This window comes from Drosophila willistoni (genome assembly GCF_018902025.1).
Source record: "Drosophila willistoni isolate 14030-0811.24 chromosome XR unlocalized genomic scaffold, UCI_dwil_1.1 Seg41, whole genome shotgun sequence".
In the NCBI taxonomy this organism is placed as follows: Eukaryota; Metazoa; Arthropoda; class Insecta; order Diptera; family Drosophilidae; genus Drosophila; species Drosophila willistoni.
The window spans coordinates 678,915-694,635 of NW_025814058.1; the positions used below are offsets into that span (position 1 = coordinate 678,915).

Consider the following 15,721-nt stretch of genomic DNA (forward strand, 5'->3'; position numbering starts at 1 on the left):
CATTCCAGTCTAAAGGCCAAGACAGAATGAAAACCTATTGACAGATGAGAGGGGTAAAGAGAGAGAGAGGGTGAGATGCAGACATGCCACACTTGCAGTCTTTGAAAGAAGCAGCATTTGTGGGTGACTGAACTTTTATGAATACACACAAATGTTTCTACATATTTACGAGGGAACAAACAAAAGTTCATCCAGTCGCTTTGAGGTTAAACATTTCACTCAATACTAGGTACATATGTATGTATGTATGTATGTATGTATGTATTCATAGGTAGCAACCAACACGACCTTAGGACACAAAATTCATATGCATTAGAATGCCTTGACAAAAGAGTTGGCCAAAAATGAGTAGAAGTAAAATGTATGTAGCTCTGCCTATGCTCCCACAAAAAGGTAAGATTAAAAATCTGCTTAATAAGCTTTATGAGTTTCTATTACACTCAAAGCAAAGAATTTTATTGCAGATTGCTAAAGTCAAAGTTTCACAATGAAAACAATAGATTTTCCATCAGTTGGCAAAGCAAAACAGACATTTACATATTTTTTTTTAAGGTTTAATATTTCTAAAAATTTTATTCACCTCGTTTAACCTAAGCTCTAAGTGCAATTGTTTCCTTTATTCAATAGATATACACATAAGATCGATCTGGCTCAAAATGCGACAGAATTGCCTATATATCAAATAAACTAGAGCTGGTTGCAAACGATTTATTTTTGAAATAAAAATATCAGCTTTAAATAGAAAAATAACTATTTTTGCCGCAACTCGTTTCACATTGCGTTGTCAGGTGAAGTTTTAGTTTCTGTTTTATTGCATGCATTTTTTATTTATTTACAATTTTTGTTTTGTTTATTCATTTATTTTGTATTTTCTTGTTGGCAGCAGCGCAGCTAAATAGGAAATGAAAATTTTATAGAAATTCAAATGCGATGCCCAACCTCAGCGTAAAGCTGGCTTAAAGAAACTAGTGGAATGGGAATGGGAATGGAAATGGAAGGCGGGATGCTGGCTGGTCGGTCGCTTTGTTGGTTGGTTGGTTGTTTTTTTTTTTTCTTCTTTCGACTGAGAGCTATCAATGGCAGCAATTGCTACAAAATGCCAAATTTGCATATATAGTAAAATTGAAAATGCTATTGCGAAGGCAAAAGAAAAAGAAAAAAGAGAACAAGCAAAGGAAGAGAGATAGCAAGAGACAGGAGAGATGGAGAGGAAGAGAAAGGAAAACCTCAAAAGCCGACAAGCGCAGTTCTTGACTTCGCCCTGCAATGGTACGACGACATATCCTCTATCCGCCTCGATGGCTTTAACCTCGTTTTTCCTTAAAAATATTTACATTGATTTGGGTTTTTGGCTTTGGTATGCCTTTCTTCTCTTTTGTTGAAATATAAATTGCAGGCACTTTAAATTTTGATAGGCCCCGAGAAATGGCGGCGGAAATGCGCGTCACGTACACGAGATACATGGGATAGGGATTGCAGGAACTTGCCTGAAAAAAGGACGCGAAACGAGTGCCTAGGGAAGATAGTCGGAAAACCAACATAGACCACAAATCAGTATTCACTCTAGTGAGAAGAGGGTTGGGCACTCACACACACACTCACACACACAGTTAGAGAAACAGGGAGAGGGAGAGGAAGAGAGAGAGAGAGGTGGGGCATTATTTTTGGGCGTTAGAGATGAACGATGAGATGGCAAAAGTTGTGTTAAACATTAGGACTTCACGTGATTATATGCTTAGTTTCGCCATAGTGTTTTGGGTTAACTAAAAGTTTTGGCCATGGTGTTCATCAAATTTAACTTTACACATGTCTTGCACAGAGTTTACAAGAATCGTCAAGTTACCATCACTAGCTTACGCAACTTGACGATAAAACCTTTACCACTATATCGCCACTTGGCTTCTTTCTTCCTTGTTTTCTTTTTTTGCACTAGATAACTGATACAAATTTGTTACATGTGCTAGACACACACTCTCTCACACACACACACATATCTTTATACATTTGTGTTGGGTAGGAGAAAACGTGTGTTCGTTAGCCTAAAATCCGCGTTGGTTATAAGCCTCTGCCCAGTCACCTTTCCCCATTGTTGTAGTTGTAGTTGTTGGAAGCGAAGGGTAAAAACTAATTCGAAATTCATGGGCTCGATTTGCATTTTTGATTACTTGAATACTATATACACACACACACACACACACACAAATACACACACATCTATATCTATATAGTTATATACAACACTATCCCAAAGTTGGCAAAGCTCAGGAGCTCTGAAAAAAGAAGAACAAGAGGAAGATGGAGAAGGAAATGGAGGAGAGGCCGAGTTGGTTGGTATTGTCTTGGGCACGAAAAACTATGCAAAAGGTGTGATATTTATATTTATGAAAAGCAAAAATCGGTGGAACTATATATGTATATATATGTGTATACTATGCCCGGGGAAATTTTTCGGTTAGTTTTAAGTAATTGGGCGCCATTTTTATGGCAAACACACACACACACACACAGCTGCATACATATGCGGCAGGTATCTCTATGTGTGTGTGTGTGTGTGAGTTTGTCCTCTCATGGGGTGCCGCATGGCAAAAACACATAAATATTAAAATAAAAATAAAATTATAATGTATGCGTTATGGTTTAATTGGTTGCAGTAAAACGAGTAGGAACACCCCTCGCTGCCCCTTCCCAGGTATATAGGTATGTCTCTGTGTGTGTGTGTGTGTGTGTGTTGCATTTTTGTGGCTTTAATTAAAAGTGGAGTGAGAGAAGGTGAGTCAAATTAATATACGTGTGTATATAAAATACACAAAAAACCAAAAAAAAAAAAAAACGAGAGAAACTTTTTCCTGTAGTCACTCGTATTCTGTTTTTATGGAAAGTCTAGGGAATATACTCGACCGTAAAGTGATGGACCATAAACCAAACAAACTAACATGACTGAATATAACCAAACATACATACATACATATATAAATAAATGTACACAAGCCATTGGGGAATAGTCGTAACTTGAATGTGTGCTCATATAAATATGTATATATTTGGTAAATTAAAGTCACACATAACTTAAATATCTTTTGGCGTATATTAACTAATTATTGCAATATGAGTTTGTTGACTTTTATTTATCTACCTATACCCACACCTACACCTACTTGTGTGTTAATTTTATCGATTGAACAACACATTATGCATAACTGCCACTAATAGTAGTAGTAGTAGTAGTAGTAGTAGTAGTAGAAGTCGTAAGTGCGACAAAACTTTCAAATATGCGAAACCTGCCCCACCCCCTCCTCACCTTTAGTCTTTCTATTCTACTGCCTATCAGCAGTGTCTTTATGATGATTGCGTGCCTTTGCGTGTTGCCAGAACATTAAGGGACAAATGAGTGAGAAATGTGGGGCTAGGTGTGACACTCAGACAGAGAGATCGACAGAGAGACCGACCGACAGAGAGACAGACAGGTAGGCATTCAAAATGGCTTAATTAGTCAAAAATGTCATCAATGTTTCAGGTTGCCCCCACACACATCCATTCTAAGGAATTTTGTCAAGCAAGAGTATCCACTTTCACATCACTTTGTCTGAGATTGTTTATATATTCCCTAAGCAAAATATGTGCTAAAGCGCTTCAATGAATTCAATTATCACCCTTGTCATTGCGGCTGTCGGCTATAATTAAAGTTGTAAAGCGAAAATGGCATGAGCGGCGTATACGTAATATTTTAAACTTGACTTTTGGCATACTTTTCGACTTTTATTAATCGAATTTTTGGCATCTTTCAGTCAGTGAATCTGACTAAATCATTAAGCTTTTATGGCATTAGGAAATAATAAATATGTAAAAACATGAAGTAAATTAACAAAACGATTTTGTCAAATTTTATATGATTACATAATATGCACATAGTTCCGGGGATTTTAGTCTTCCTGCCCTCAATTCTATTGTATGATTTTAGCTTTTGTTTGGGCTCTATTCAGGCATCATTCATATGAATATTCAGTTAGGCACTTGTGACGTTCTCACATGTCTGTCTGTCTGTTTTTTTAGTTAATATATATTTAATGGCATTTTGTTTATTCATAAAATGCGCTTCGATTGCAGTTTTATGCTCATATTACGTCATTGTTAAATCAACAAAATGAATAGAAAAACTAAAGCGATTTATTTAGTTTTTATACAAATCAAATTACATGACTTATTTTTATTTTTCAATATGATACCCTGTAGCCCTAAAAGTAAAGAAGGAGGCATATGAGTTCTATTAAATCGAATGATTGTTGTTTTTAAAATGTTAATGGACTCATATCTTGTATGAGGTATCATGAAATTCGCACACCTGTCGTTGAAAGCTTTTTGAATTGTATCTGTTGGCAAAACATCAATAAACCATTTTTTTTGCAGTAGGTTTCTTTTTTGTTTTGGGTGTTTTTTTTTTGGAGTGTTTGAAATGGTATTTTTTTGCTTAATTAATTGATTGCATTTTTGACAGCCCTGCAAAAAACAATTTAAATATTATTGATATGCAAAGGTTTTACTTTTTATATACATATATTCCAAGTATCGTGCTACCAAATCGATTCGTTGCTCAGAATTTAAAGTTAGTGCAATGAAATAATCGATATTCGCTCCTCAATTCTCGTTCTATTAATAGCATGTTGCCAAGTTCCGCATTAATGGAAAGTCGTTATTGAAAGTCAATAAACTAAACTAGAGCAAAAAGAGGGACCAAATCATATTGTCTGTAAATTATCCAACGAAGTGCAAATAGTTGAAAAGCAGAAAGTTATTGGCAATTGTGTTTCCATGTCAGCGATTTCATTATTTGGAAGTGCCTCACAGTAAAAGTGGTATATAAACCTAGAAAATAAATGCTGGTGACAGCCCTCCACGTGCTCAATTGTCACAAGAGTTAAACTGCAATCATACATTCGATTACAGAGCGAGACAGAGATAGAAAGTGAGAGAGAGAGGGAGTAGTTAGACTATATATGTACATATGTATGAGTGTATAAAAGAGAAACTTTTCAGTCAATTAAACATTGGTTAAAGGGTATTAAAAATATTGTCATGTGACATATAAATAAAACTGTCCTATTATTCACTTAAAGAGTAAAATTTATTAAGTGGAGTATTTGTAATTATCGTACCAAAAAGAAAAAGTAGAATAAAAATCCAATTGGATATATCCTGTCCCATTTTGTTCATCATGGAAGAGACATGCTAATGGATTGTCACTGTCTTTTTGCATTTTCTAATTTGCAATTTGGCTAAATTGCACGAGAAATCATTCAATTATTGACTTCAGACTCGAGAAGAGTCTAAATGAGACTTTTCAGTCAAACTTGTGCATTGCTTACGCTGGAAAAATACGAAAAGTTTGCTTCGTCTCTAATAAAAGAGAAAAAAAAAAGGAAAATAACCCAAAGAAAAACAAACACATACGAATTTTCTTTATGCAGTTTTCTTTCATCTTTTTTGTGTTCTTTCATTTTTCGTTTTTGTTAAATGCGACAAATTTGCAAATTGAGACATTCAAAGCTGGTTTTTCATTTCTATTTTCGAAGAAATACGAATACCTCGTTGCATATTCTATCCAAACATAATATTTTCGCATGAATATCCAAAGACGTCGAAACGAAGTCGATGAATAGAAAAACAAAAGCATATTAGAGTCTGGCGCCAAGTTGATCAAAATTGATGTTCGGCTTTTGGGACAGTGTCCAAGTGAAAGCAAGAAAACGCCACCTCACCCCCGCCCGCCAATCAATGAGAGACAAATGCTGCAAAATTTAAAACTTTTCACAAGAAATAAGAGCAGAGCACGAGCAGAGCAAGTGCACTCTGGAAAATCCATGTGAGTCAGGCATAGACATGGAGGACGGATGGACGGATGGACGGATGGACGGACGGACAGAAAAATTGTTATTGGACGACGGCGAGAAGGTCCAGTTGTCCCTTCACGCAAACAGAGCACGTTTCAAGATGGCTGAATTAAGTGGCAAGGGAGCGGCAGACTGGGCAGAAAGGGGAAAGGCATCAAGATGGTTTATTCCAACAGCTCTCTTGGGTCTGACATGCCACAGTTCAATTTCAGTTTGGTTCGAAAAAATAAATAAAAATAAAAACAATATGTGCAAAAATAGATTTGAACATCTGTGTAATTGGGACAACGAGTTTTATATACACTTTGCTTGAATACACTATGATAAAATCAAATTAAAACTGATAGTCAAAGGTTAGTGTAAACTTGTTCATATTGGTATTTTCAGGGGCGTGGAAGGGGGTGGAAAAAATGTTATTTAAATGCTAAATAGAAATGGCCGCAAGGCCAAATGTATTTGGGCATTGAGAAAGTCAAATATAAACTTAATTGGCAGACAGCATGTTGCCGTGCTCGATGACATAGGAAACTACTTAGGATTTTGGTGGTTTTATCCACAAATGACAAAAGATATCATGCTCCCAATCGGACCATTGTTTACCCAAAAACGGAAATGCCTTCAAATAAACGTTGGCCATATACACAAATACATATAGAAGGCAAAAATTTAATTATTTACGAAAAACCATGAAAGTTAGCTCGAAACATTTTTTCATTACTGACTGGCTGGCTGACTGACTGACTGACGGGAACCAGCACACCCGGAACACCCGCCACAACCATCACTCTAGGCCCCTGACCCCCTTATGCCAATCTTTCATTCGCTTACCCTTTTTCCTTTCCCTTGGCTTCGCTTCGCCATCGTGGCCAGCCAACCTTTTTTTTGTTCCCTTTCTGTATTTTACAATATAATTGCGAAACATTCAAGTCCAAAGCTAACCCAAATGACCGCGGTAGGCACTGCGGCCTTGAGCTCCTTATACACACTCGTATGTAATTTGTTTTTAGCCCAGTTCCAGTTCCCAGCTCTTTTGTTAGCTCATTTCCAACATGCAAGGGAAACATTTCACACAGACACACACACACACACACACAGAGGATAATATATGTACATTGTACATATACATATATGAAACTTGTACACGCAAAAGCCCAGAACCAAGAGCAGGGCCACAGTCATAGTCCTAGTAAGAGTCAGAGTCAGGGGGTGGGGGAGGGTGGTAAACATATTACATATGATATTTATAATACCCATCATTGATATATTCGTGTATCCATAAAGTAATTTGATTGCCAAAAATGTCTAAAAATGTCTCTCAAGTTATTCACTTTATATTTACATATGTAATCTGTTTCAGAGAGTCAGTCCTCTTTTCTTTCGCTCACACAACCATTTCAAGCTAATGCCATATGCACATTTCAATCTCACGACAAAAACTAACAACAACAGCAAAAAAAAACTCCATATATATGTATGTACATATATATGAAATATAAAAAAGGAAAGGAAAACAGGAAAACTCAACTCTCACTGATTTATGTGCTAGTTTTTTTTTTTCCTAGTTTCTCGACAGTCATACAGCAGCAACATTTTTACTCCAATTAAATTTGCATGGCGTATGAGCAACAACAACAACAGCAACTACTAAACGAAAGAAAGGGTATGTGAGAACTTTATCGATTGTGACGAATTTAAAGTACTCTAATCTATGCCTATCTGGAAATTCTATACGTTTCCCATTTTAAATTTAAATTTTATTCAAGTTTCATGTTATTTTTCGATTAGGAAATGGGCTATAGATGAAATATCTCTATAAAGTCAACGATAAAGTCTACGATATAAATGTGCCCTCTGCTTGCAATTTTGAAAACCTTTTCTGACTGACAGTTTAAGTCAAAATGGCCTTTTATTGAGATTTAAGCATTTTGCTTTTTGGGTCACTTTGGAATTGTGTTTGTGTAACAGAGGGAAACGCAGCAAGAAAAAGTTCTATGCCAATGATGGAGCCAAAGGAGCCTCGGAAAAGGGGAAGAGAGGTGGGGGTCTGTGTGTTTAAATATTAAAAAACTAACGGAAAAATCAATAACAGGGGGCAACCAGGGGCTAAGGCAACCAACACGCTTGTGCTTCAACAAAAATAGAAAATGTGAAATAAAAAGAAAAAAAAATAAATAAAACTACCAAAATGGACAAAAAGGATAAAACGAATATATGTGCATTTGTAGGTATGTGTGTGTGTTTGTGTGTGTGTGTGTGTTCCTGGGTGTGGGTGGGCATATATCCCAACTTGTTTTTTGTAAATGGCTTTTAGACAAGCGCATGTTATTGTAGTGGAAATTGTTGAGGGATAACAGCAACAAGAACAAAGCAATTGGTGTTTACAATGAATTTATATAGTGTCATTGCAAACAGAATTCAATGGCGATGCCAAATGATGATTAACATTGCAACGAAATTCATATACCCTTTGCTAATTTCCTTCTCTATTGTATGTATATTCAGATATAATCAAGCTTATTGCTTAACATTTCTCTTCTCTTTTCTATAACATAATCAATATTTAAATTTTATTGAAGATGATCACATACATTTGACAGTTTTCAGGTCATATTAAAGAAGCATTTTGTATCATTGAATTGTATCTATTATCAGCATTTCTGCTCAGTTTTCTTTATATTCAAGATATTCATATTGGATATACCAAAGATTCAACAGCATTAATATGTGACAAAAAATAAAAATGAGGTCGAGCAGAAAATATAGATAAATTTTATAGAATATATAGATAAACTAAACTTTACCCGACTGACAGTTATTCAAAATGCGGGCTTGGGTATTCTAAGAAAGTAATCTGCATTGCGTGAGTTTTCTTTTGTAAAAGCCTGTCAAAGGCAAGAAGTTTTTCCAAACACTTTATAAGTTAGTTGAACAAGAACAAGAACATTAAAGCTTTAACCCAAACATGTTTGAGTACCAAGACCCCAAAGTTAGCCACTAAAGAATTTTATAGGCATCATAAATAAATTTATGATGCAATTGCAACAAAGTGAAGCTGCTCTAGTTGACTCATATTCCTACACTCATTCCTTTTGCGTCATGTTTGAAATAAACACTTGATTTACACCATAGTTAATTTGTATGCACCCAAGTGCATTGCTGATAAATCATGGACCCAAAAACTCTTTGACGCTACATCTATGTATATATATATATTTGATATACATAAGTATATATACGATATGATAGGTGGTACCTCACCTTTCCGTATACACTCTTGTGTCTCTTGTGTGCCTTAAGGCTGGTAGAAGTAGCAGTAAAGGGGGGAAGGGGAAAGGGAAATGTTACGTGCTTACAATTTTGTGCTGACATCAGCTGGTTGGAAGAAGCTTACGTTTACGGCTTAGATTTGGTTTCGGTTTCGGTTTTGGTTTGCCATTCTTCTGACCTCATTCAAATCCAAACTGAGCCAAACCCCAAAAAACAAAAAACAAAAACAAAAACACAAGAACAGAATAGAAAACGGAAAGATAAGTAAGTACACAGACATACAACCTAAGAGAATATGTTGTCCATTGCGCAAATATTTGCCGTAATGCGTTAGAAGTAGGCAAACAACAACTACAACTACAAATCTGAGCAACATAATGCATAGCTCATAGCGCCATGTGGGCGTGGCATCTATTATAAGATAGATGGTAAGAAGAACAAACTACTTTTTGGGGTAATCATTAATCTCAGAGATAAAAGTTTTGCAAGAAATTATGAATTGCCGACAAAAGTCAACAACCAGAACCAAACTCATATTGAGTTTTCGTGTCGTCATCCTTAAACACGTACATATGTATGCATACATGTGTATTTGTGTATTAACTGTTTGCCATTGTAGTAGTTTTCATAATTATGCACTTTAGGAATTCATTGCAAAATATCAATTAGAAATTTCATAGAGCCAACTCAATTGGCTTGCTCCACATGAATCCTGGGTGTTTGCTCCTTCTCGCATTGGCCAAACAGTTATATAATTGCATGCCAAAGTTATTATTAACTGATCACCCCAACTCCCCAACTGGGCCAACTTGCTTGCATATCCTTGCAGTCGTGTGATCAGTTCTCTTATATGTGTGTAATTATCCTCATAATTCACTCTGATTGATATCACATCATTTGTCATTAAGCACGGCGGAGAGACAAAGTAATTTATAATATCCAAGATGCTGATGCTGCGACTTTTAAAAAAAAAAATCTTCTATCCTTTTGGGGGGAGGGGTGGGGGTTGGCCAAGAGTGAAATAATAATCAGAGCGTGCATAATAAAAACGCAAGGACAATTCGATTTTGTTTTTCTGCTGACTCGGTGCGTTTGTTAGTTTGCGCTTTTGTTTTTGTTTGTTTTTTTTATTATTTATTTTTAAGTTATCCCTGGTTTATGCTTACTTTAACTTATTGTTGATGACGACGACGAAGACGACAACGACAACGACGACGACGGCAACGGCAACGGCGACAACGACGACGACGACAGTTTGTCCACTTTTATATCCTTTCTTTATTTTTTTTTTTTGTTTGCTTTTGTATCTTGTTGGGTTTTCAAATATTTTTCTAGATTTTTGTCTGTGACATTTTGTCGAGGGGGGCGGGGGATAGCAAAGAGAAAACGACCTTGACTTTCTGCTCTTTTAATTTAAATGTAATTCACACACACGTTTTCGAAGGCATTCACTGGGTTATTTGTATTTTGCCTTTGACTTTTTATTTCGGTTGTTGATGTTGTTGTTGTTTTCTTTGCGTAATCAATAAAAACAAAAACAAAAAAAAAACAACAAAAAGTGACAACAACAATAATCACGCTGCGTATACGCAAATCAGCAAAATAAATATTTATATTGTTTTAGCTGATTTTCCTTTATTTGCCCATATATACATATATATTTGTATATATAATTATTTATTTTATAATTTTTGTAATTTTCTGCTCGTTGAGAGACTTGAGATTGCAGGAAGGGCTTTAATGCGAAACGATTTATTCCTTTCTTTCTATCTTTTTTTTTTTTGCTTTATTTTATTTTTCTTTTGGGTTTTTTGCGCGTTCAAGTTTTTGTACGTAACGCGTCCTTGTTCCAACTACGTTCGAATATCAAATCACACGAAATCCTGGACGTCCCCGAGAGGCAGCAGCAGCAGCAGCTAAACTAAGCTTTTACTCTCTTTTTTCCCTCTCTTTGCTTTTCACTCGCTGGGTGTCTCACTCTCTCTCTCTCTTTCCATTCAGCGGAATTTGTAGCGCGTGCTTAATATTGCAATATTGCTCAGTTGCTCATTCTCTCCTTGTCACTATGTCTTACTCAATTTGGCAATGTTGTCCCAGGCTCTCATTTTCTCTGAAGCTCTCTGGCTTTGCGTTTCCATAAGTTATAATCTCTCTCTCTCTCTCTCTCTCTCTGTGTGTGTCTCTCTGAGTATGTTCCTTGAGTTTTTGTTTTGTTTTCTTCATTTGTTTGGGCAAGGTTAACAACTGGGCGCCAAAAATGGCAAAACATCTGATTGCTGTCAAAAATGGTCGAGAGAGCACAACAGGATGTCTCTGTTCATGCGTGGGTAGGATATGACGAAGACGATTTATGAAAGGTCAAAAGTAACAATTTCGACAGGTTGATCAAACATCTAAAACTTAATTGCTCAATGTCAAAATGTTTAATAGTTCCGTTGAATGTGTGTATGTCTATAAGCTTAAGATGCTGCTAAAAAAAAAAAGAAAAGTTTGCCACAGATTAAGTGGTAATAAAATTATTTCAAATCTTATTCAGTAGTGACTAAATTCACTCAAGTTCTTAGAAACCGGAGAAAAAAGAGAAATCATTAAGTGCATATTTCAAGAAAACATTTAATTTAAATAGATTAAAATTTAATCAAGTAGATACATACTTTACTTTTACCAGCCAAGCGACTAACTAAGCGTCTATGACTTGTATAATATTCGCTTAACTTTAAGTCACTGCATCAGACAATTAAACTAATAGCCCTAGTAGCTTGCTCTGGTCCTACTAAATGGTGCCTTAACGCATATGGCTCTAAAATCTCTAAAATGCTGTGGCAAATTCCGAAGGTCAGATTAACTAGCATACAGGTCCATAGCGAAGGGAACCGCAAAAGAAAATGAGATAAGCAACGAGCACCTGGTGTGGCCCGGGCCAAATCCTGTTAACCCTGAGTTACAGCTGCGATGGGTTTGCATGCAACTCGGTTTTTTTTTTGCCTTCTTTTGCATAATTTTTGAGGAAGGACCAAAATACTGTGTAGCGACATAGCCGACGCGTTAAAATCCGAGAGGCGACACTTGTCCAAATTATCTTGCAGGATAAACAAGGCGCACTTAACGTGTTATCAGGATGTGGATGAGGATGGGTATGTGGATGGGGATGAGAGAGCGTGGACAAGGACGAGGATGATATAGCAGCCATTGTAATCAAAAGCAGGCAGAAGACAACGAGAACCAACAAAACTGACATGTAGTTGACTCCAAAAAAGAGTTGAAGAATTGAAGAGGATGGGAACCAGGCAAAGCTGAAAGCAGAGGGCTAGGGTGACAGAGTCGTGCAACGGACGCTTGAGTGTGTGACCGACATGTGTGTGTGTGTGTGTATACCTCTTGTTGGCTTTCAGTGTGTCAGTTGTCCACACACACACACATAGAGAGAGCCGGCCTCGAGCCAAGTTAAAAATGTTAAACACGAAAAGGAGTTATCACGCTGACAGGCTAACAGCAGGATTAAAGACGAGAAGGGCTAAATCATGATGAGGGAAGTGAATGGCGACGTGTCCCGCTTCAAAATTATAACAAATTGTGTAGGGGGCAAGAAATAATATTATACAAAGCAGCAGCGCTACTCGTACCAGCTGTACTTAAATGTCTCTATACCCTAACCATTTTGGGGAGAGAGAGAGAAAGAGAAAGAAAGTCACTATTGACACTAGGGATCGGTCTTTACTGTTTACTTGTCCTGCAAATAGTTTCACAATTGTCAACGTTGGTCAACATTTTTGCTTTAATTTCTCTAGACCCTAGAGCATTCAAGCAACTGTTGAATCGCTGAAGCTTCAATAACTGACCAAATGAAATTGTAAATATAAAAATGATTTTCTTTTGCATACATCAGTCAACATACTATTCCCCTCGACATTTGTGTGAAATCGATAAACCGATTAATTAATCGTTTACAACTCTAAACCGATTAATTAATCGTTTACAACTCTAAACCGATTAATTAATCGTTAACAACTCTAAACCAAGCAGGCTCTTTACTTTCACCAGCTAACTGACAGTATATAAGGAGGCCAGACAATCCATTTAAGTTTAGTTGCTGTTCGGCTCGTGTCCGGACTAGTAAATCAATTCTCCTTCCATAATTATTTTGGTTACTTCATTTTATGCGATTTTAAATGTGGTAACTTAAATACATAAGTTTAACTTATAATTTTCCTTATTTCAATCGGTAAATAGCCTTGTTTCCCGGACTGAGGTTTTATAAGTTTAAAATTAATTTTCCTTCCATTTTTGTTGTTTCCTTCTTGTGCCATTTTATGAGTAACTGAAATACATTAGTTTCAATTGCTTGGGATTTTCCTTATTATTTATATTTCCATTTGTATTGAGTTTCAATATTTTTCATCCACTCAATTCGGTTTCTCTGTCTAACTTCACCTGTTAAAGCCTTGCGATTTTCCTTATTATTTATATTTCCATTTGTATTGAGTTTCAATATTTTTCATCCACTCGATCCGCGTTTTCTGACCGATTTCAGTCTAAGCTATTAAGTTTAAAATTAATTGCTGTTTTCTTCCGTTTCTTTGGTTAACTGGAATAGCTTCCATTTACTTGGTATTTTCCTTATTATTTATATTTCCATTTGTATTGAGTTTTAAAGTTTTTTATCCACTCAATTCGCGTTTTCCGACTGATTTCACTTGTTACAGAACTCATGGCCTTGTGAAAGAGGTCACATATTAATTTTGGTTTCTGAATTTTTGGCAGTCTATTACAAATTTCACCTCAGAGTGGAGAGTCTAAACTATTAAGTTTAAAATAAATTTTCGTTTTGTTTTTGTTATTGCTTTCTTGTTCCGTTTTTTGGATAACTGGAATTGCTTTCATTTACTTGGGATTTTCATTCCTTGGATGGCTTTCAATCCACTCAATTCGCGTTTTCTGACTGTTTTCAGTTGTTACAAGGCTTTATTGCCTGGCGAAAGGGTTCACATATTCTATTTAATCAATTTTGGTTTCTGGATATTTGACGGGGTGTCAGTTCGCTCCAGTCTGTCTATGAACCTAATCGGTTTTTCTAAATGTTTTTTTTTTTTTATAAATACAAAGATTTTGTTATTAGTAACTCATATTGTTTTCTTTGTGATTAGTGATGGCCCATATTCGATTTCTCAAAATATCGATAAGAGTCGCCAAAATAATTAAGCGGTTAAATCAGAATGCATCATTATATTTGTATGTGTATGCATTAAGTTACCCATTTAACATTTGTTTTAACTATTTTTGCTAAAATGCTAGTAAAACGTTTAGATTCTTATCAAATCAATAGATTGATGTGAAACACAGTTTTAAAATTTTCTTATATGATATATTTGATGTTAAAAGATTGTTAAGGTTATTATAAGTATCTTACGGCTAACTTTGGCAACATCTGAAAATACTCTTTAGCTAGATCTGTCAAGATTATTCCAATGAATTACTAAAACTAATTTCAAAATAAAAAAATGTTTTTCTTTTTACTTCATATCGGATTTTTCTTATATGATATATTTGATGTTAAAAGATTGTTAAGGGTATTATAAGTATCTTACGGCTAACTTTGGCAACATCTGAAAATACTCTTTAGCTAGATCTGTCAAGATTATTCCAATGAATTACTAAAAATGATTTAAAAATAAAAAAAATGTTTTTCCTTTTACTTCATATCGTCATCGATAGTTTGCAAGTGCAAAATGCCAAATTTATCGATAGTTTATCGATAACACAATCGAAAAACATCTTTGATCCCAGTTGAAATCGATAAACCGATTAATTAATCGTTAACAGCTCTAAACCGATTAATTAATCGTTAACAACTCTAAACCAAGCAGGCTCTTTACTTTCACCAGCTAACTGACAGTATATAAGGAGGCCAGACAATCCATTTAATTTTAGTTGCTGTTCGGCTCGTGTCCGGACTAGTAACTCAATTCTCCTTCCATAATTATTTTGGTTACTTCATTTTATGCGATTTTAAATGTGGTAACTTAAATAAGTTTAACTTATAATTTTCCTTATTTCAATCGGTGAATAGCCTTGTTTCCCGGACTGCGGTTTTATAAGTTTAAAATTAATTTTCCTTCCATTTTTGTTGTTTCCTTCTTGTGCCATTTTATGAGTAACTGAAATACATTAGTTTCATTTACTTGGGATTTTCCTTATTATTTATATTTCCATTTGTATTGAGTTTCAATATTTTTCATCCACTCAATTCGGTTTCTCTGTCTAACTTCACCTGTTAAAGCCTTGGGATTTTCCTTATTTATATTTCCATTTGTATTGAGTTTCAATATTTTTCATCCACTCGATCCGCGTTTTCTGACCGATTTCAGTCTAAGCTATTAAGTTTAAAATTAATTGCTGTTTTCTTCCGTTTCTTTGGTTAACTGGAATAGCTTCCATTTACTTGGTATTTTCCTTATTATTTATATTTCCATTTGTATTGAGTTTTAAAGTTTTTTATCCACTCAATTCGCGTTTTCCGACTGATTTCACTTGTTACAGAACTCATGGCCTTGTGAAAGAGGTCACATATT

General features: G+C 35.4%; 1 protein-coding gene across 1 annotated transcript in view; it reads right to left on the bottom strand.

Annotated features, from left to right (window-relative positions):
• Positions 1-10,344, bottom strand: part of LOC6643175 — a 54,057-nt gene extending 43,713 nt beyond the window's left edge. The window contains exon 1 of the mRNA XM_002065742.4: positions 10,319-10,344. The gene's annotated coding sequence lies outside the window, so the exon portion shown is untranslated. The remainder of the gene's footprint in view (positions 1-10,318) is intronic.
• Between the last annotated feature and the right edge of the window lie 5,377 nt (positions 10,345-15,721).